At 35.6% G+C, this 23496-nt stretch overlaps 1 protein-coding gene across 1 annotated transcript in view; it reads left to right on the top strand.

The window, feature by feature from the left end:
• NT5DC1 (5'-nucleotidase domain containing 1) overlaps positions 1-23496 on the top strand; it is a 125881-nt gene that overhangs the window by 28638 nt on the left and 73747 nt on the right. The gene's annotated exons all lie outside the window — the stretch shown is intronic.

Below are 23496 nucleotides of genomic sequence, written 5' to 3'. Positions count from 1 at the left end.
AAATATTTACCTTTCCAACTGAAAAATAAATAAGATTTATTTTGAGTTTTAGAATGCATGTGGTCTTTTTTAATTAAGAGGCTTGTTAAGGTAATGTGTAGGGCGGTGCAGCCCTATCTATATCCACATTTTGAGATATAATAAAGAATTCTCTTTAAACAAACAAAGCAAAACAAATTCTGTTTCTTCTACAGCCCTGTTGTACTCTTTTTATAGACTTTAAATCCTTATACTCTTTTAACACTTGTAATTGTGGTTGAGTAAATGTCCTCCTTTCAAGTAGTAGTGGAAAGATGGTCTGTATTTTTTCTGGCACTGCAAAACTGACTGCTGACCAGTTTGTTCTGTTCAGCTCAAGTAACTGTTGATCACAAGAGCTCTATTTAGTATAGCAATATATTTAAATAGATGACACCCAGTTAAATATTTATAGTTGTATTCTGACTGAGTTACCTTGCAGGGACACTGAATAACCATGTTGAAACCTCAAGAGGTGTGTTTTAGGTAGCTTATAGAGAAAGCTTTGAGACAGACATGATTTTTTGATGAAACAGTAGTCTGAGACAAATCATAATGTTGACTATTGCTTTCTAACAGCACTACATTGTTTATCACCATGTTCACTAGGCTTTAATGAAGATAAGACAATCTTCACCCATCTTAGAGAACTTCTGAGTAAAAGATACCAAACAGAAGTACTGGTGTTAGAAAAGATGTTTTCCTTGGGTTTCCTGTTGGCCTGACCTTCTTCCGCCCTCATTTTTATTTCTCTCTCCCTTGCTTCTGAAAGTAAAAACAACAAATATTGTTTAAATGAATGAATTAATTAGAAACTCCTATCAGATATGTGGGTTTAATTGAAAACCGATCCGTTTCAAGATACTGAAAAGACAAAGCTGGGTTTATATATTAAATATTCAACCTTTCTTTCACAAATGCTTTTCTAATTAAGTAGTGTAAATATTTAATTACATGAAGTTTTGTATTTTCACTAGCTCTGTTTAAAAATGCAAGCATGCAGCTGATGACAGGACTTGCATGAAGAGGAAGAGCAGAACTATTTCGTTCACTTGTTGCACAGTTCAAGAAAATAAAATTTCCAGGATCCTGGTCACTGAATAGCCTGAGTAAATGCAGAGATTTTGCTCTGGATTTTGACAAGGGAGTTCCACAAAACTCTTTCTGGAGCTACTTAAACATAACCAGATGAAGAGGTTTCTAGTTCATTCTAGCTGAAGATGCTCATTTTCAGCCTTCTGGTTGATGTTGATTGTACTCCCAGTTGTGACAATGCAATGGTTTATGAAACTTTTCTTTAAGAATTTGATTTGGATTAAAATCAGTCAGACTTTCTTGGGAGTGATGGAGGATGGAGGTTTGTTTTTTGTAGGTCTGTGTCATTTCACAGTGCATTTAAAATTATTTTTAAACACATTAATAGATCATTAGTCTTTAAAAATTGCTGCAAGTCTTCTTTCTATTTTAATAAGTACCTGATGTTCTTGTTTAAAAAGAGCATTCACATAGAAATGTAAATATGCTAAGTAGTCATATTTTCCCAGTGAGGACTATTTTTATTCATTTTTTTTAATTTGTGCTCTATTTTTTCACTGATTTTTATTAGATTATTTAATATCTTTCTCTACCTCTGTGCTTGCTGGACTCAAGGTTTCTGTCAGAGTGCCCTGAACCACAGTGAATAAAGTAGAAACCATGGAAAAAAAGAATGAGAACCACTTCTGCTATCCTAAAGGTGAAAAAGTTCATGCAGCTTCCTTTGGTATCCCATAATTAGGGGAATCTTCCAAATACTTGGTCAAAAATAGGTTTAACTGAGCTACTTTTTCAAGTGTATCCACTGGAGCATGTAGTCAGCCTGCTGAATAGTCTCATTCATTGACTATACTACCTGCTGTGGTTTGGACAATTGGCACAGAGTTGTTTTTAAACTTCCATGTTTAAAAACAGGTGCCAATGGGGGAAATCCAGACTTTTACAACCAGAACAAATAAAAAGATGTCTGAGTTCATTTTAAAAATAAGGGATTTGTTTGTTTTATTAAGTCTGGCATTTTAAATATTGCTGTTTTGTTTTAATTTATTTAAATTGAAACTTTGAAAAATTCTTTTGGTGGGTGTGTGTGCATATGGCGGGTGCAAGTTCTGTGAAGAGTAGTTGATGAAGCTGAACTTGTTTAGCCTGGAGAAAAGAGCCTCAGGGGGGACCTTATTTCTCTCTACAACTACCTGAAAAGAAGAGTGGGTTCCTGTATCTTTTTCTAAGTAGTGATACAACAAGAGGAAATGGCCTCAAATTGCACCAGGAGAGGGTTAAATTAGATATCAGGACAAATTTATTTACCAAAAGGTTTGCCAAACATTGAAACAGGCTGCCCAGGGAAGGAGTGAAGTCACCATTCCTGGAAGTGTTAAAAGACCTGTAGATGAGGTGCTTAGGGACATGGTTGGACTCACTCATGGTGCTGAGTTAATGGTTGGACTTGATGATCCTAAAGTCTTGTGAAATCTAAATGATTCTGTATAAATTTTTTATACTCTGTCACTTATGCAAAATAAGCTTGAGCCTATGAAGCCTAAGTGTTCCTAATATTAGTAATAGACTAGTTTTCATTTCAGTTAGCTGAAATTGAGTTTTTACAAGCATTATATTGTCACATAGGAGAGTCAGAATTACTTGCTTTTAATTAAGTACTAATGCAGTGTCAGCTTTTATTATTACAGAAAACCAGGGCTACAAAGTTTTACAGGTGACATTTGCTGTATTATCTGACTCAAATCACAAGTTTCAATGTCTCTTGTAGGGTATTCCACAGGAGGAATACCACATGAATATGAAGGATGACATCTTTTTATGAACTTTACTAGTGGGCTTTTGCATTTGAAGCTTTGAGGACCAAAAGAGAGTTACATAAAGAGATTCATATGTGAAGCAGGTAGATACTTTCCAAACAACATATACAAAAACAAATGGATACCAAGAAATATAGGGACTCCTAAACTCATGACAGACAGCCTGACCAGACTTCATCCAATGTTTCCAATTTCCCTGCTGATATTGTACTAAGTGATGGAAAAACAAAAGTTAAAATTGGACTCCTGCTGAAGGTCATTTGAAATGACTTCTGCACCCGTTGACAGTGATCTCCACAGGTCACAGATACTCCACCAGTGTAATTCTGCTGCATACAAAAGTAAAAGTGGGGATAGGGAATGGGTTAAGGAGGGAAAGACTCATTTATCCATGTCACGTAGTCCAAGTTGTGATGTGGACTCTGAATTGTATGATTATCTCATGCAACATCTCTCTGAAAAATGTCTTGTAGAACTTTTGGGTTTGTCCTCCAAAAAGCTATGGATTCCAGTTTGAGAGCTACTGTAAGTATTTGTCTTTTGTAAGTAGGGAAAAGTATAATGTGATGATTAGAGAGGGACTTTTTAACAATAGAAAATAAGGGTTGCTTTAAAAGAGTTTTCAATCCAAAATAAGTGTGGAATCTGGGAAGCTGTGGCTAAAATAAATGCTGTTACTTGATAGGGTATCTGTGCTAGTGTCATCACATCATTTAACAATAAATCTGGTACATTCAATTCAATGGTTCTATTGCCATTGCATGGCTTATCCAATTAGTATCTGGTTATCCCTTTCTGCACTAGAAACAAGGCAAGTTCTGTCTTTATATTTGAATATTTGTAATCTCATTCTGCATGCAAGCTTTCCCTTTTTTTAAAAGATACTTCCCATTTTTCCAACAATTGACTTCAGTATTAGATTTAGATGGAGTAGATTCAAAAAGAATCCTTATATACAGAAGATCCATCTGCAAATTCAATTAAAAGAATGAGATTTAGAATTTTATTTTTTGATTGAAACTCTCTTTTCATTTACCAGCTTGAAAAATTTTTAAATAAAGCTGAGAATCTTGAAACATTCTCCGTATTTCAGGACATAAACATGACACTATTTGTTTGTTGAAATATCAGTTCACCAAGAATGCATGAGTGAATGCATGCACCAAGTTAATTCAGACAGAGCTTATTGTTTCAGAAAATAGACCTCCTGTGTCTATAGACCTGTGGTGGGATGTATTTGCTTACTTAAATATTAGTAAGTAAAAGCAAAATCAAAATACAATAATATTTTTCTCCTGTTTCCTTTTTATACTTGTCTAAATCCAGATCTTTTCTGGTATGTCCTGTGTACATAAATTGTATTTAAAAATTGGCTTTCATAGTTGGATTCCACCTTTGGCTGTGCTGATGACCACAGGATGTTTACATGAACTATGGCAGACTTTTCCCTCTGAGCCTCTCCTGCAGTGCTATATTCCTGAGACACTCAAGTCCTTTAGAACAGGGGGTTTTGTTTGTTTCTGTACCAATAGCTTGCAGGTACTTTAAGGGAAGATATATTTAGGCTAGTCTCATAGGGAGTGCCAACACTGTTGGAAAACTGAGCTGGCAAGAGCATGAGCAGAATTCATTTGATATGTGAAATAATCTCTGGTTAACCTTAAGAACTATTTAATACTGATATAGGATAATTTTACTACCTTTAGCAGTTTCTGGAGATACAAAATGTCAAATAAAAATAAGACAAACTTTTACATTGACAAAGCAAGATGGGTTTTACAAACTTAATTTGAATAGTGGACACAGTTTTGTCACATTATTTCTAAAACTGATTTGGAATGTTCAGACTTCTACTGGATCATCTTCTAGAAGAAGAGAAAGACCTCAATGTAAAAATTTGTATTCTCTAAGAAAACAATCTGAAGTTTCTGGAGAATTTGATTAGGAGCTGTCGTAATGATGCTACCTATGAATCTCACAGGGCTAAATGGTCTCTTGGGAACACAGAGACCATTGGTCATTCTCTTGGTCTTTTGACATGGAAAAATCAAAAATAGTCATAGATGTAAAGGACCTGTTTCTGTTGAGATTTGGCAGATTCAGGAATAGAGAGCAAGTTAAAATTCCAGTATTTTTAAACCATTTTTCTATGGAATCATAATGCAGGATGCACTACCATCCAGCTGTTCTGAGGGGAAACTGCCTCATGTCATTTGTTCAAACCTGTGGCAGAGGCCTCTCTCCAAAGTTGTTAAAATGTTCCTTAGAATCCATCATTCCTAAGTTACCTGAAGGACAAATATGACACCTCAGATGCAGGTGCTTTTTTGTGTCTAGTAGTTGGGAGAAGTGGGCTTGCATACAACTGCAAAAAGTGATGATCAGCAAGACTACGTTTTGTGTTTGGAGTTATTTATTGCTTACATCTAAAATGTCTACTTGAAATAAAACTTGATTTTTCCAAGTTATACTGATGTTCAGGAAAGGACTTCAGGCTATCCAAGTCTCAACCATCAGCTTATAATCAAGGCCTGATGGCATCTAATTACATTTCAGGTGACTGCACAGCGGCCTGTGAAGTAAAATATTCCAGTTTTGACACTGGTTTATGCAAATATGAATCAGGCCTCTGATGTTTTTTCAAGGACATATATGCCCTAAATCTGTATTTAACAAAAAATGAATTTATAAACAGAGTCAAACAGGTTCTGAGTTTCCGCAGTCAAGCTTATGGCCTGTTAAAGCTTAATCAGTTCCCTATACCCCTACAGCACAGCATTTTTCCTTGACTTCTGTATTTATGCCACATGCCTGGAAGGCACATAGGAAGCATCTCAAGTTTCTGTTCTTGCGCTAGGAGGACAAAGTAAATGTGATTATATTCTGTCACTGCCTCTTCCAAAAGAAACACAGTCTGTTTCTTTTGGAGAGTGCTCCATTAAGCAGCTAAGTAGGTGTGAGATCTTGAAGCTGAAGATAAGCTCTTTGGGGCATTTAGCTGCCAAACTCTAACAAGCCTTTATTGTGCAAATGCGATCAGAAATTTGTACTAATTGCCTAAAATTTCATGGTTACAAATGGGATATTTTGCACATTGTACCACTATGTCCCAGATTCCAAACCCATGGAAGGAATAAATGCCTTGGAGCTACTTTGCAAGATGTATGTACAGGACTAGGGTGGAAACTTTTTTTCCTGACTTTTTATTAAAGGATGAACAAACAGTTTTAAACAAATATTTTTGAAAAAGCAAAAGCATGAGATATAGGAAGTTGCAGTTATTGCATGAATGAGATATTGAGTTGGACTGGTGAAAATTTGACAGTGTTTTATCTGAAAACCCAATCCTGATGAAGCCTCACACTAAAGATGAATTATATATATTTCCTGTTATAACATCAGGTAATTATTTTAATGCTAAACTCTTTTCTCTTATGCTTTTACAATTCAGAGCATTGGGGGGGTTTTTTAGGAAAACTATTTTTACAGTCTTTGCTTTTAATTTTTAAAGACATAGTATTTCATTTTGTTATTAAAAGCTGTTTGATCTACAAAAACTGATATTGAAAGTTGTAGACTATCAATCAATTGCCATGAATTCAAATGAAATCTTCCCAAGGAAAAAAGCACCAAGAATGCAAGTGTTTCATATGTCCTTTATGGTACTGTAATTTAAAGCATGACCACTTGTTATCTCTGTTGTCTTGTTGAGAGACTTGTTGTTTCCTTATTGGTAACTGTATCCCTCTGAGATCCTCTTGCCAAACAGATGCTAGGAATAAGAAACTTTGGAAAAGTTTGGAAAAGTTGCTTTGGAAAAGTTGAAACTCACAACTAAACTAGTTTCAGCCTTGTCATCTCCTCCCAAAGGCATTTCTTTCCTTCTTCATCCCAGATATTTATTAAGTTTTCACTTGGAGAACCTTTTGAAGATGAGTACTGCAATGTTCCTGGCTCTGTTTGAAGAACAGTGGATTTATTTTTTTTTAATATGAAAAACAATGGCAAAGTCCATAAGAACTGCATTTTTTAATTCTGTTTTTCCAAGATCTGTCATTTGTTTTTCTTAGTCTAGAACAGAATGTTTGCTCTGAATTTCAGTTATTGTCATTTTAAATGACCAAAAATTAGAAAAAACTTTCTGCATTCTCTGTGGTTTGGAGCTGATTTGACTGTTATGGTTACCCTCCTGTGTATATCAGAATAAACTGTAGAGGACTATGTTTAAGAATGTATATCAATCTATCTTTTGGTATAATATATCAATAATAATATATCAATATATCTTTTGGTTTGCATCCCATGGGGATGCTTTCTGAAACTAGTTGGTCATTACAACATGGAAGTACAGAGAGAAGTTTAGATTTTTAAAACGCTGCATGTGTGTGTTTATTTGTTTATTTTTTAGGGCTCTTTTAGGTTGGTTTTTTTTTTTTAGCTGACTACATTTCTATTATAGTTCCTATTTAGAACAGTTAGACAGTAGAAGATAGGGTGATTAGTTTTATTTCTTTGTACTTCAGCATGATGTTGGGTTGTAGGTTTGTAGTTTGGGATGGGGGGATAATAGAATATAATACTAAAATAATACATTTTAAGACTAGCCCCCTTTCCCTTTACTGCTATTACTGCTATTATTTTCTCAGCCTGTCACCTCTTGAAAGTTGCTTTTCAAAGTTTGCAAAATGGTAAACCATAAAGCAACAACAAAGTAAATCTGTGTTGATTTCAGGGTATTCTCTTTCCTCTTTCCAATACCACATCAGGATGTGGTTTTATTCCCTTTAGAGCTGCAGGACTTCTCCTGAAGACTCTCTGGCTGGTGGAAGTGGGTGTAAAGGGAGAAGACATTTAGCTTGTAACTAGAAATGTGAACACTGTGCATTTCCTACATAAAACATGCAAGCAATATGTATAGAACTGAAGGCTTATCTCACTTTTTCAGTGGTTTTTTTTTTCTTTTTTTCCAATGTCCATATCTTTAGCTTTGTTCTCTGCTTCTCAGTGTATTCAATGCTTCCTCTTACTATTGTGCTTTATCTACACCATTCACCATGGCAAGGGTGGGGTAATAATGCTCATGCATTATCAAGCAGGGGTTCCATGGAGCCAAGCAGTATAGGTGAGTCCTTTTTTGAAAAGTAAAGCCAAAACAGAAAAGGAAATACATTTTTGAAGCTGGCTACTATAGAGTCTTTAGGTAGCAAGAAACTGCTGCATTTTATAAAACAATCTTGCTGCAACTTTTCCAATCCATGTTGACATAGATTCACTGCTTTTAAGTAGAAAGATTCAGCAAGAACATAATTAAGGACATATTTTATTTCTCTTCAAAAGCACCATATACAAAACTCTGTATTTAGTATTACACCACCAAAAATTATAGTCTGTCCATTGAGTCACTTTAAAATATATTCCTTTAAAAATGCAACCTGAGACAGAAGTCAGCAATCCTGAAACTTCAGACAGAATCACTGTCTACTCTTGCTGAAGGCTTTGGATTTTCTAATTTTGTTATAATTTCTGTCATGCTCTCCAAGATCAGAGTTTTCAATGTGTCACATCACAAATACCATATTTTTTATTCACTAGAACTGAAGATCATCTGAGTTTGAGTCCTAGCCTGAACATCCTAAATAAAAATAAGCTTTAAATTTCCCATTCATATTATATGTATAGATGCAGAATGAAAAACCTGCTTCTTGGCTCTTATCTCCAAGAAGCTGCAGAGAAACTCAGGCTGGTGATGAAATACTGTTGTGATGACAGCCCAAGAATGCTGTCCACTCCATCAGGTCAGGTTTGGAATTCAGGGCACTTCTCTTTTGTTTGTGTCTGTGAGCTTGAAAGAAGCTTTTTCATGCTGGGAACAAATATGGATATTTTTATGATATGTCATTCAAGTTCCTTCTTGTAGTTGCTCAGTACTTGTTTTCTTCAAATTCATTAAACTCTTTGGGACTGAAGAGTCTTCTTGCTATCTGAAAAATCACTACCAGGTTTCCCAGTAATTCTCTGGAGTCTTGCCATGCGTCTACAGCTTATTCTCCCTTGAGCAAAATGTAATTTTAAATATTTTCAGTGTCTAAAGCCAAACTGGGTCATTACAATAATTCATTCCTACTGTCATAATAAAAGCCAAAGAACCTTGCCCAGTAGTGTCTCTTTCTACCCAAAGCATATTGTCAAGGACACAGCATTCTATCCTAGCCTTTATGTAGCTGTGGGTTACTCCAGTTACTTCACAAACAGCTCCTGATCCTGTTTCACACCACAGAGAACTCCCTTTGTTATCTTTCAGTTGTTTGTCAGGAGTTTCTTTTTCATCTCTTTTTTTCTTTGTTTTCCTTTTTTTCTTGTTGTTTTTTTTTCCTCCCCCCTCTGCATCAGAGTGTTGTACAATTCCATTTTAGCATGCAAGGAGCTATATTAACTTGTTTTGATTTGAAAGAATCTAAGCATCAGAGACTGTCATAGATGGCTACTACAGACACAATCTCTCCTACACATCCTAAAGAATTGTCTTAGTTTCGTATTTCGAGAACACCTTTCTCAGTTCAGTGGTTTTATTTTCATATTTTTCTTTTTCCTTTGATCAATTCCTTGTCCTGTCATCTTCCTGCTTGTTTGGACATGTTAGATATTCTGTCTTTTGGATACAGGACATATATTCCTATGAAAAAAATTCATGCATATATATGCATAAACTGTATTGTATGCACACTGATTGGATAAAAGACTTAAATAAAGTTTAAAATATGCTTTTTCAATAAGACATCTTTTGTATATATGGAGATGAAAAATTAAGTATCACTTAATTTTCAGAATTTAATTCCAACACAATTTTCAGGCCATACATAAAAATTGTACACTTTCATTGCAAAATAGTAATTAGTGTTTGAAAAGGAATGTAAAAATTAATAAAGATAAAATTATTAAATTGCATAGAAAATGTCTAACCATTTCTTTTCTAATCTCTGATTGCAACTGGTTCCTGACTTGAAAATTCAACTTTTATACTAATTGATGTCCAAGAGATATCTGTCAGAATTGGGTATGCCATGGAAAAGCTTTGTAAAAATTCTATTTAATATCTTTGTCTGCAAATTCAAAAGAAAGAGAAGCATTGTTTCCTTATCAGAGGAGGAACATTCCTTGAGCTGTTCTTCAAGACTTTACCCTTAGGTGCATGAAAATCTTTACTTTTTCAAGCATCTTCAATTTCCTATTTTCCAAAGTAGTTTTAAACACTGTAATTCTATTTTGAGAAATATTAATTGATGCTTTTATATATAGAGCTTAATTAACTCGTATGTTATGCATCAGAACAGCATTCATCTCCTTTGGAAATGATGGGGAGCACAATGACAGACTGTACTGTTCACCAGAGCAAATGTCTGGACTGGTCCCCTGCATCTGTAAGTAGAGTCTGTTGGATCCTAACGTCGTCCATATTGACAAAAGTCCTACCTTTGTCAAAGGCTTTCTGTTGGGGTAGTCTGCTAAACTAGTCTGAAGTGTATCTTTCAAGCCAGAAAATTACTTTAAATAGGAAAGGCTAAAGTAGAAATAAGGCTGTTACGGCAAATATGAATCAACAAAGGAAATCTGGCAGGTCCAAAGCCTACATGACCTACGAGAAGCCCTTCAAAATGTTTCTGTTGACAGATGCATGACTGAAGTTGCATCTGGCAAGTCCTGCTGAGAGACACCAAAGCAACCCCTTTTAAATTGACCAGAAGGATGGTTATAAAACCCTTTCTGTGACTTGCTAAAGGTACACAAGTAAATTTGAGATGCCAATTTCTATTTGTGTCTGTGGTAGCAGTTTGTACTTTTCCTCTGACTGTCATTTATTAACTCTTCACAAGTCCTGCAGTACATCTTCCATTGCTAATGTCCAGCTGACCCCATGAAGATTTGTTGTACTTGCATTTGGGTTCTTGAGAGCTTGTCTTTTCTCTAGAAGCTGCAGCTTTACAGAAAGGTGCTCCTCAGCATATTTTATACCTCTGGCCAGCTGCACAAAGCAAATTCTGCTTTTTTCTGCTTGAACCTCTGAGCACATTGGATGTGTTTATACAGCCGGTGCCAGACCTTTGCAATCCTGCAGAAGCCAAGTGGATGTGAAACAGGCCTTTACTGGAAGCTGTGTGACCATCTAGAGTGGTGCAGCACAATACATGTGTTAGTGAGGGGACATCCATACTAATGCAGCTTTGTGTGCAGCCAGACCATGGTATAAGCAGAGTCTGGTAGCACCTGCCTGCATAGATACCATTGCTGTGTCCAAGAGATTGTGTAGAACTGCCAGTTCTGGTCACCTAAAAATAAATTATCAAATTACAGCAAAAAGAAATAGTTGTACTCTTGCAAAATACAAGGAGAGCGGAAAAAGAACATGGCTGGAAAAAGAAAATAATATTATTTTAACACCAAACTATTTCCATCGAAATGCCAGAGCACACAAAAGTAGGATTTGGCAGGAGCCTTTCCCACACAGCAGTTCTCTGTTGGATGCTATGGGGAAAGTGGCTTTGGAGCTGGATGAGTGAGGAGGCTGGAAATCCTATTGTGTGTGCTTATGATTTTGAACAGAACTTCTTCCTTCTGAACTGCAAAATAGGGCAGCTGGTATGTGGCAAAGAGTCAGGTTTGTAACAAATATGCATAACCAATTATGGAGTATTCTATGAAGCAGTGGATCTGGAGAGAACAGCTTTGGTGTCTGTTACAGTGCATTCCTAGAACTTCACTCGGTGATTGAGTGATTTTAAAGAAAGTGAAAGATAAATCCTTCCACACCCATTGGAAAAGCAGATATTTTCCTTTTAGCTGAGAACATCTGTTGTAGTTAAACTTATAAATGAAATACTTTTTTTCTGGGAAATCACAGCAACTGCTATTTTTACAAACGGTAAAGACTGAAGAGGAGTACTTCAGTATTAAAGATCCCCTTCTATACAGAGCATAAACACTTTCTGTTGTATTAAGAGAGATTTTACCTTAACCTTGTATCTCAAGATAACATATGAAATTACCACATCCATAATCTCTGATTCACAAAGAAGAAAGAGAACAGAAACATAACAACAACAACAACAACAAAAAAGACTACACAGCCTCATTCCCACAAAGAACTCCAGAGCTGTTGTCTTTCATCACTTTAAACAGATGTAGTTTGTGTTCGTATTCTGGAAATGTAGGTGTATCAAAAGACCTGCTTTAAACAGCAGACAGTGTGAAAAGCTAAATATTTGTGCAAGTGACATTAGGTAGTATTAGTGTTTACCTCCTAAAAAGGCTAGTACAGATAATAGTGTACAAGCCACCTTCTTTAGCTCAAAAGCTGACTCATGCTTTTAATCACTGATTCAGCTGAACAGGTTCTGCTTACGGTGCACAAACAGCCCCATAGAATTGCTCAGTCTGCTCACATGATTCAAAAAATGATTATCTTTTTGGTTAGTGTGATGGTGGTTTTTTTCCCTCCATAAAGAAGATCAAGAGTCACAGAAGACAGTTTAACTGATCTTTGAAAAATGTTAGGTGGTCTACTGATAGAAGCATTATTTGGGGGCTGATTTATGGCAGGAGGAACCCCCAAACGTGAGTTAGGAGAAGTAGTGGCATCTACCAGAGATATTTTAGAAGACAAATCTTGGGACTTAGAAGTGAATTTGATGAGAATTCCTTTAAAAAAATAAATCCAAGCTAATGGTTCCTGAAGACTTTTAAACTTTTTCTATCTATTGCAGTTAGATAAATAGGTGTAGTTATACATCAAAAAATTTGGAGGATCAGAAAACACTATGAGTGCCGTGTTTGAGACCAGTCACAGCTTTGATACTTGTGATATTGACTACAACTCAGTGCTTTAGACTAGCCTGACTTAATTCAGTGGATTTGCCCAAAGTTGGTATTGATCAAAAAAGAAAAAACAAAAAAAAAAGTGTCCAAATTGTTTAGTGCTCCTACAACTAAATACCTAGTTCAATCTATTGATTTTCAATTCATCTATGCATAGTTTTTACCCTGTCATGGATTAGTTAAATCTACCAAATTAGCTGAAGGGAAATCTAAAATAGTGGTTTACAGTGCTGCTAATGCAATATGAGAAGTGAGCTGTTGTACCTTGGAAGAGCAACAGGAGCAGTTATATGCAAGATTTAGTTGCTTTATGTAGATGGAGATAAAATTGATAAGGTTGATGAAGTGAACTGTTGAGAAATGTCATTGTATTCCTCTGTAACTAAATTTCCTCTGTCCCTCACAAATGGAAATTAGTCTCAATAACGTTTTAAAATTTGGGGTTCTTTTTAAAAATCACTTCTTATACTAAAATACTTTTGTTGGAAAAAAATTAATATGTTTTTTCTTGAAAACCTTCTATTTCCCAAATGTTACTTTGAAAGACTATGATTTTGTGGCTAAATTTAATATGTTCTTCATTTTCTTTTACTAAAAACAAATTAAAAGTTGCACATATGTATGTGTGTATGTGAATTTATAGTGAGAAAGGGACAGGAGGGCAACCTTCAACCTGGAAAAGGTGACAGACAACTGAGAAATATTTTCCCATCACTGATTTAGCCATTCCAAGTTACGGTGCACTAGTAAATTTCTCTTTCCAAACCGGCTTTTGCTAGTTAAACACAAGATGTTTGATTTGGCTGCAGGACCTCTAGGGAGGCGTGGTATGAGAGGCAGACAGTGCCAAGTTAATTGAAAGATCTGGTAAAACATTTGAAAGTGGTCAAGGAGGAACAATACTACTTATTTATTTGAACTATTTGAACTATTAAAATATGAAACTGCTTTCTGTGGTAGTAGAGAAAATGCAATTTTTCTACCTGAGAATGCTGAACAACATTGGCAGTTGTCAATTGTTTGTAGACTTAAAAAAAAAAATCATTATCTTCTTATCCTATCTAAAGATCTATTTTGTTTATTTATCAATTTGAAAAAAATTAAAATTCCTATTAATGCTGAGGATGGAGAAAATGTTGACATTATTAGCAGTAGCTCAAATTTAGCCTGCTTTTTCTGCAGCTGGAATCCTGTTGCTTTTCTTTGTTCACCTGAGAATTGAGTCCATAAATCACTGCAGCTCAACTGATCTGCAAATAGCTTTTAATTTGTAATCTTAATGCATAATTTGGTCTTTATCATTGTATTTTGAGTTTTAACCTAAAACTTTTAAATTATGTGATGAAATAGAGAAAAATATGATTTTCACAAGATACCTCATAAAAAGGAAGAAGGCATTGTGTTGAAAACCAAGTGAAACAGTTGCACTATTTATCTTTCTATCCATCTTTGTCACCGTTATGTACCTTTCATCTCTTGTTAATCTCTTTTCCTTGTGGCTTCCCTAATTTTGTCTAGATTATAATTTTTATTATCAGCAGCGTAGTTCATTACAGCCTTTTTTTTAAGTCTACATTTGTTTTTCTCTATTTCCATGTGTAAGGATATTCATATATGGTATTGCATAATTGCATATGTAATTATTGCATTGTCTGTTCATGCCTGCTTAATTTAAAAATGGAAGCAAGGCATATCCTTTGTAATCAATTTGTCTACATAGAATGAAAATAGCACCTTGTTGGAATTGTGTGTTGATCACTTTTATGCTGTTGTTACAAATATCAGAAGTTTTCCACTACTCTCCATTGGTTTTAATTGTCAAAGGTTTGTGTGCAAAGGACAACAGACATTGTATTTTGATGAAAGCAGTAGCATTAACTCTTTTCCAGAATCCGAAGAGCAGTGTGTTTGTGAGAGATAGTAATTGAAATGAAATTTTGCTTTAAGTTGATGCAGCTTACCACCACAATTTCTCTGTGTGACCTTTTGAATACCTTATGTCCAAGTTATTGTCCTTATTTCAGCTGGACAAAGGTCAACCAAGATCTCCATGGCTGAAAAGAGGTTTTGCTTATGGCAGCACACCCCAGCCATCATATCAAGGCAGCTTCAGCACTGTCCAGTAGCATTCACATATTCATATTCGTCATAAAAAATATTTCTAATATTCCTTTGCATTATTCTTTCTCATTATAGTGAGAGAAATGAGCAGAGATGTGTTCATACTAGGTCAGCACAGAGGACGAAGAACAGGGTTTATCTTCCTGCCTCCAGAGTCCTCTCTTAAAGGAAAACGTGTTTGTAAAGAGTAAAGATAATACATACCTGAGTGCTAAAAGTAATCTAATATTTCTATTTAAAACCAAATGTGTCTCTGAGGAATTCCCACAGATACAACACTACAGTTACCTTTAATAACTCACCCTACAATTTCATCTGTGAATGTTCAGTCCAGCACAGAAAATGTCATTTACATGAGACAAGAGAGACTGCAAATAGAAGATTTACCCCTTGCTTACTGGAATACCAGATTCTTGCCCTTTTTTTCCCCCAGTGACTATTCTTGTGAGTACTACTAACCTAGCTCCTAGGAAGGGGGCTCACAGTTGAAATTCTAGAAGTGTAATTTGTTTACACTTGTAATTCACAAAAACTTGTATTTTGTATTTTGTATTTTTTGTGAATTACACTTGTAATTCACAAAAAAAATGTTTAATAAGAAAAGAACAGAAGCCAAAGGAGATAATATCTTCAGCATATGCAGCATTTTCTAGTTACTTTTCGTATTCTAAAAGTGTTCCATCCCTTTTTCTTTGTAATGTAATGCTGCTTCCTTATTTAATAACTTTCAAGATAATATTTGGCCTAAGAAATGACTGGAATAAACCTTAGAAATCTGTAACACTAAAAGACACTTTTGAAAAAGTTAACCTTAACATCTAAAATGCCAAGAGAACTTTCTTTCAATTTTGACATCTGTCTCATGTTTAAACAATGGCTTTAAATAATTTCCCAGATGTTTCACAGCATTTTTATCAAATCCATGTTTTTATACCTCCTAAATTGTATCCCCTACATTTCTGCAAGATATGTACTTCTTTCTTAGTCAGTAACCCTAATTTTTTCCCTCCTCACAAAATGTTAAAATCATTGGAATGGTTTATGTGAGTTTCCAATGGCAGGTACTTGGAGGTTAATATTTTATGAGTAATATGTGCACCTGTAGTCTGTTAATTCAAAGTAATTTGGAGGCAGAAGGATAAGCCACATGTGGATAAAGCCCAAATCACAGCGCTGGTTGTCATCCTCCTATTTCTGTGCTTTAAGTCTGCAACACACCAGGTAATGAATGATCTTGCATCAAACAGCAAGGTGTGTATATGCACTTAGTAGTCTATGGTAAATGTGGAATTAAGTGAGTTTTCTTTATGGGCAAAGCCAGAGTTTCACAGCTGAGCTCATCTACTTGGCTGCTTGGCACCATAAGGTCAGCTTCTCTGCCCTAGCTCTGTCCTTTAGTCTCACTCCTGTGTTCTCCTCATTTCCTTCCACCATGTGTGGCAGTTGTCAGGTTCTTCTGGGATCTGCTTTAGCTAAGATAACGAAAACTAATTAACTGATTTAGTTTTATTCCTTTCTAGAAAATTTTAAGAGCATTATAGGGGTGTTCCATCAGCATTAGGTTGAAAGAGTGAGCAGAGGAGGAGCAAGTCCATAAATCACCTTGAATGCTCCACAGTGCATATTTTTAATTCAGGTCTTTGACTCTAGCCATGAATACAATTTTATTTTATTTTTTTTAAACCTTCACCTTATGTATGTAACAGAGACATTTGTTGCCTCATGTGGTTAAAGGTAAACTGAAGTCCTGAAAATTACCTGTACTGCAGTTTATCTTCTATGACGTTAAAAGGTTGATTATATCAGTGCACTCTAGATATTTGAAAAATTTTGGATTACTTAGCAGTTGGAGACATCTTGAGTTAAAGTTCTGCAGGAAATCAAACTGGTTCAGATCTGGTCTGGTTCAGGTTTATAAAGGCTAGTTAATTTCAAACTGTTTCTTACTGGAAAACAAGAATGAAGAGAGGTGTGTGTTGTAGGAAGAAGTCAAGCATTTTTCATGTCTGATTTTGAACATTAGGACACTTTTTCTATCAGAAGAGCAAACCAGCTTAATTAAATTTCAGATTTGTGTCTTTTCCTTTGCAACTTTTTGAAAGGAATCTGATACTTGGGTGACTGAAATGCTAATATACTAACAAGGATGTAATAGTCTTATTTCAGTTACATAGATTATGTTTAGAAAACCTTGACCTAATGGCTTATTGTTTTCTTCTATTCCATGAAATGGGGTCTGACTCTTATTGACTGCCCATTTTGAGAATAGAATAAGATATCAATCTCTATTCTTCCAAACCCCAAATTAAGGGCTCCTGCCAATTGCTGTGTATTATATTTGCACACACACTGCTATCTGCAGAGTGGCCTTACAGAGGGCTACAATGTCCTTAATGTCACCCATCTGGGTGGCCATCATAAAAATAACCGGAGAATGCTACTCAAGGTAATGCCTCAAGCACATTGACTTCAAGCACTGCCTACTGCATTTCCTAATAAACACCAGGCTGTCATCTAAAATACAAATGAATCACTTTATGCTCATTTCGATTCTGACTGCTTTAGGGTTGATCATGGCTTGCAGGTTTGCTCTCCCTGAACTATTCTGTTGTTAAAAGAGTCCACTGTGTAGAGTCTTTTTTCTTTCACCTATTTTGCTACATTATGGGGGTGACAACCTCTATTATTCAAAGAATCCATATATCTTTTGATGCTGGGACAGGAAACTGTGACCAGTGGTACTTCTGAATTACTGCCTCCCCAGAATTACTACCTAATTTTATAGCCTGAGTCTTAAAAGATTATGTCCTAATGTATCACTTAGTACAGGTTTAAAGGTTGTCTTTGCAAAAGGCAGGCATTCTTAGTTTGGAGTCTAGATGTTTTCTGTTTTCCCCAGCATTGTCATTGTGCTTTGTTTCTTCCTTGGTGTAACAAGGAAAAGAGATCTGCAATTTACGCTTGCAGAAAGTCACCAAGTTTGAAGAGAGGATGTTAAAAAAAAAAATACAAGGACACCAGATAGCAAGCTCTTTTATAAAAAATATTGTCATATAAAAAGGATGCCCAAAGCAAAACAATATTTGATAGAGTGATGTTAATTTGGTGATTCATAAACATAGCTCCATATAAGGTTAGTTTTACTATGTCAGTCCTTTCCATAAACATATTAGAAGACTTTATTCATTATATCCCCATATAATAGCTTAAAGTAAACTGAGAGCATAGCTTGAAGCTGTAGTGCACTGTAAATGAGTCAGATCCTGGCAGAATAGAAATATAAATGAAAATCTGAAGTTCTGACTCATTTATGCCCTCATACACTTTGGAGATCCTTTAGGCTACCAATGGAAGATATTCTGAATCCTTAAAAATTGTATTCAGTAACTGTCTTTTATGGGAAAATAATGGTCAATCAGCACTGTGTTTGGGAGAACAGTATTGTCTAGTACATTCCTCTCTCACTATCTTATATTATTAAGGATATTCTCCTGTGATTTTGGTCACAAAGTCATTTAGGACATAACAATCAAAATGCATAATTTCTTCTTCCAAGCAGTTTTTAAGTGGCAGAATTATCAATTTTTATGGTAAGCCATGCTAATCTCTCTTACCAACCACAAAGGCTTGAACCTTGGATTTTAGGGATTCCTGGTACATCCATTTTAAAATGAAGGACTTTTCTTTGTAACAACTGCTTAGGTCTTCTGCACAAATAATATTTTTTATATCACATTTAAAAATACATTTGCCTGCTTTATATGCAGATATGTGTTTAAAAGTAAGTGCTTTTAAATTCTTAATGCTATGTGAAGACAAAATTAGGCAAAAATTAGGCATAAAGGAAGGACATTTTCTTTGACGTGCTGTCCAGCTTTCTTTGATTTTAGTACTGCTACTGTTGGTATGGTCTGTAAGGATAAGTGTGGGAGTAGGGCTCATGGTCAGTGTGCAGATCTTTGCAGGTGATGATTACCTGCAGCAGACCTCTTGGATCCTTTACCTCATAATTGAGGAGTTTCTAAGAACATGCTGGAATGCGGAATGACCTGGTTGAACAGACCTCCTCAAAGGAGCTGTGAGCAGTTACAGAGCTAGTATTATCAATATGTCTGCAAATATCTGGAAAAAATACTATTAATTAGCTTTTCTGAAGCACAAATCCTAATACTCAGTCTTGAGCCCTGAATCAGCCCAACTAAGGTTAGGGACATGCCTAACTTCAGAAGAGTCGATCACTTTCTAAAAGTATCTTTGATGGTTTTATTGTTATACAGAAGTGAAAACACAAAAAGTAGTGAGCACACTAAACAATATTGAGTAATTCCAGTGTCATGGGCTACAAGCTCAGTCTGGTGAAAGGTAGGATTTGGTGTGTGTAGATCTTAAGTGCAGTGTGGAGTTGGAAGAAGTCTATCAGGAAAAGAATAAAGAATAAAGAATAATTTTGGGTGGGAACTTGGATGCCACAAGCTTCTCCGGAAGAGAATTTGATGGTAACACCTCAGGGGAGATGCAGATTTAACATTATGACATTTTTTATTAAGTTAGTCTAGTCTGGAATGAGCTTCCTAGTAAGATGGTCAGTGTCCCAAACCTGTCAGTTTTTAAGAAGAATATGGACAATGCCTTTAATAACATGCTTCAACTTTTGTTCAGATCTGAAGTGATAAAGCAGTGGACCTGATGATCATTGTAAGTCGCTTCCAGCTGAACTAGTCTAGTCTAGTCTAGTACATTCTGGTCTATTCCAAAAGGATTGGAAAGTAACTGGATGTAGAGTGGGAAAATCAAGAGACTTTGGGAGAGCATTAGGAGAGTGGAACTTCCAGAGGCAAAGCATTGGCACTCTGGGATGGGAAGATTAGATTTGTGAGGAACTAGAACAAAAGATTTAAAGCCAGAGGTTTTAGGGAGAGAGATTTGGATGAGGAAAACTGGAGAGATGGGAGGCTCTGCAGCAAAATGGACCAAGCCAACATCAGCTTCTGGTACCAGAGGCAGTTTTCTTCTCCCAGACATATGCATGGATTTGAAATATCTTTGCCCAGACTTTTTGCCTCCATAAAGCCCTATATTTTAAATTCAAGGGACTTTTGAAATTGAAACAAAACTCCAACAGCTTTATGATTCTGATTTTCCTTAGATTGCAAAGTTAACAATCAGACCCAATATTGGTATTCTGTCCTCACTCCTCCTATATAGAAAGCCTACAAACCATAATGGAGAGTTATAGCTGTGACAGCTTTTATGCTTTTACAGATGTGCTTTGGGCCATGTTGATTGATGTGTGTCCTGGTGTGTAAGTTCCTATGTGAGAATAAGATACATCTGAGAACTTCTGATAACGAAAGCTGTAGTACAACTGAGGTCAAATGTGTTTAAGTAATACACTACAGATACAACACAGTAAAAAAAAAAAATCATCTGCAAGGAGCTTAGGTGTGAAGTACACTGGTTAATACTGAACAAGCTAATTCTTCTGAGTTATCACCATGCATTATTTAATTTCAGGTATGAAGAAGGTGTTTCGCAAAGATAAGCCCATAACTGCAGTTTAAAATATGAGCTGTAAGATAAGGCACAAAAGAAGTTGTATTGGTGGCTTCTTATGCCAAACCTGGGCCCTTCTCTATTAATGTATAACACAGTAACTCTCTGATAAGAGGCCTTTATTGAGGTGAATACTTTGAAAATATTTCAGCTTAGTCTAGCTGTGTCCATAGATTGCAGCAATAATAGTAAGGGTCATCTGGAATATTCATTGAAAGTTAATTTTTGTCACTTCAAAGGACAGTTTTCTAATCTTAAAATTTAAGTAAAATAAGACAAACACTACAAGTGGCTGCTGGGAGCCTAAGTTCAAAGTAGTACTGTGGAGTAAAATTTATTCATTAAAAATTACAGTGTAGACTGTGAAAAATACCTGAAGCATTCTCTCCCCCTAAAAATAGAAAAAAAACCCCAACTTTTATATAAGCTATCTGTTCAAATTTTGTTTAAGGGAAAAAAAAAGGTAGAGACAGTTTGTAATGTAGCCTCAGTTGCAAAGCTATGGTAAGCTGCTTCCCCCAAGATGATCGTTTTTGTAACCACTTTTTCATGCAGATACATTTCCAATGTATTTAAACAAGAAGAGCAGACATCAAAGCAGAGGAAAGAAAATGAAATATTTGTTTTCAATCTAAATTTCACTGCTTTTGTGCAACTCACACTTTTTTATAAAGCACAAGTGGTTTTGCCTGCTGCTACTCTAATTGTTACAAGGCTACTTTGGAATATTTTAAACAGAAGTCTTTTGAACACACAGGAAATTTTCATTATTAGTAATTTGTGAAATGATCAGGCTAGTAAAATTCTAGCAAATGATTAACCTGGGAGCCAAGAAGTATTTTTTTCAATTGGTTTAACAAGTAGGACAAAACCCCCTATTCAAAATACATTGCCTTGGAAGTGTGAGTGAATTACAGCAGAAATAGTTTTCTGATTGTGTGCAATGCATGGAGGAATATTTAAAGCATTGGAAGGCTCAGCTAAATCATTCTGCAGTTCAAGCTCTGAATTTAACATAAGTGGCATACTTAGTGCTATTTTAACCTTTTGTATAATTTTCCAAGACTTGAATGGAATGTCTTTTTCCAACTTGCAATAGTCTTTCTTTCTCAATTGTTCAATGTTTGCCAGTATAATTATAAAATATAAGCAAAAATCAGCATATTTTATGAAGCATCTATAATCAACATTTTTCTTTTTATAGAAAAACACTGTGGTTGAAGGGAGAGTTGTAATTGCCATGTCTTTTAATCATTGATTTAATTTCTTTTCGGTGTCCCGCTACAGGAATTGGTGTTTGTCCTACCTTTTAGTTGAATGAAAGCTGTCCCTCAATAGAGGGAGTGTCTGCTTGCCAGCTGCCACCGAAAATCCCTGCTTTCTTAACTCAGATGTGCTCCTCTTGCAGCGGGTGTGAGTCACAGGAGTGCTTAGTAGGCAATTCAAAAGAGTTAGAAGGAAGCAGTTGTCTCATTCAAAAACCCTTTTTGGTGACTTTTGGACTTTCTAACTTATTGAAAAGCTGAGCTGAATCATATACTGGCTACTGACTGATGGGTCTGCCTTCTGATTCACTTCCAGGAGAGAATAATTTTTTGTTTCCCAGCAGAAAATGACTGCATATGAGAGGTGGAAGGGGATTGGGGATTCTCACTTGTTTAACCTCCATGTTCTCATTTATCTGTGTTAAAGAGAGCGTGGCATTCATTTCTCATGTCTCTCTAACGGGATGGGCTTTTTTTGAGAGTAGAGAACAAATTCCTTTATGTTCTGTAACCAATAAAAACTTTTTCTGATGAGAAAAAGTTACAGCATTTTCCTGAGTTTTTCAGTCTATTCATATTCTTGTAGCAAAACTCAGATTTCAGAAAGGGGAAACAAGCTTCCTGGAAAATCTTACACAAATACCTTCCTGTCTGTCATCCATTTCTCTGCTTCTATTAATGTAAAGGTCAAATAGCAATACCTGTGATTTTTTTTTTTCCATATTAAGGAATGAGGGTAAGTCTAAAGTATTAGTGTTTCCTGGAATCCAAAAGAGTAATCTCAAATGACGATATTTTCCTGCTTTTCTATACCACTTCTGAATCTATTAGTTCAGGTATTGAATTTGGATGATTTGAAAATTCCATCTTCTGAACACTGGTTTCATGGCTGTGATGGTCCTGTAGCTGACTATGCTGTGCTTGTTTGAGTTCGTATAAGATCTCTTATGCTGATACTTTACTTCATTTAGCCTAAACAGTTCTTTGTTATCACAGGTGAAAACCTTGGCTTTGGAGTAAACTCAGTCACTGCCATAGCTTTTGGGGGAAACAAACAGAGAAAAATATAAACCTTGAAGATGACAGTGCAGGATGTTAATTGTCATCATATCCCTTGGTTGAGGCAGATTCATCTTTTTTACAGTCACTGTTTCACTTAAATATTTCTCTGATGTGAGACAGGTAACTATGACATGATCTGTGGCATTGTTTCGTTGTTTCAAAATGCAATGTCAGGAAAGTTACATACTTCTATTAATGTATATAGACAACTAATTGTCATGTTCCCTGTCATGTTCCTTAGCTTCAGAGATATTTCAAACCATTTTTCAAAACTTAGTGCTAAATACTTCATATTTTAGGTAGCAAGATTTTAGTCAGCTCCATGGCCTTGGATTTTATCTGTAACAAATGGGAAATACTTTTTACTGTTGATTCTTTTGGGCAAGTAGCCAAAATCATGAGAGTAGTGTGTCTGCACTTTTTGATCCTCCTGCTACATGAAATGAATTCTTCCAGAGCTGCTAATCTGCCTGATTTAGTTCAGTTTGAGTCTGTCCACTAAGGATGAGCCAATTTCTGAGATAACATGAACTTCATTCAAATTTGAAGTCAGTTACAACTCTAAACCTAAAACTCACATTTGACTGAAAATTCTAATTTAGTGCCATAGAAAAGACTAAGTGGGAATGCCCATGTTAGGGCACTGCTGCTCTGAGGGCAGTGATCCCATTCATTTCTATGGAATTTTTGACACTGAGTCCAGGAAAGAAAAGTTTTTTCCTAAACTGCAGAACTTCTCCACATTTAGAGGCATA

Source organism: Serinus canaria, chromosome 3 (assembly GCF_022539315.1).
Source record: "Serinus canaria isolate serCan28SL12 chromosome 3, serCan2020, whole genome shotgun sequence".
In the NCBI taxonomy this organism is placed as follows: domain Eukaryota; kingdom Metazoa; phylum Chordata; class Aves; order Passeriformes; family Fringillidae; genus Serinus; species Serinus canaria.
Note: the sequence above shows the minus strand (reverse complement) of the source record. Positions and strands in the feature narration are given on the sequence as shown.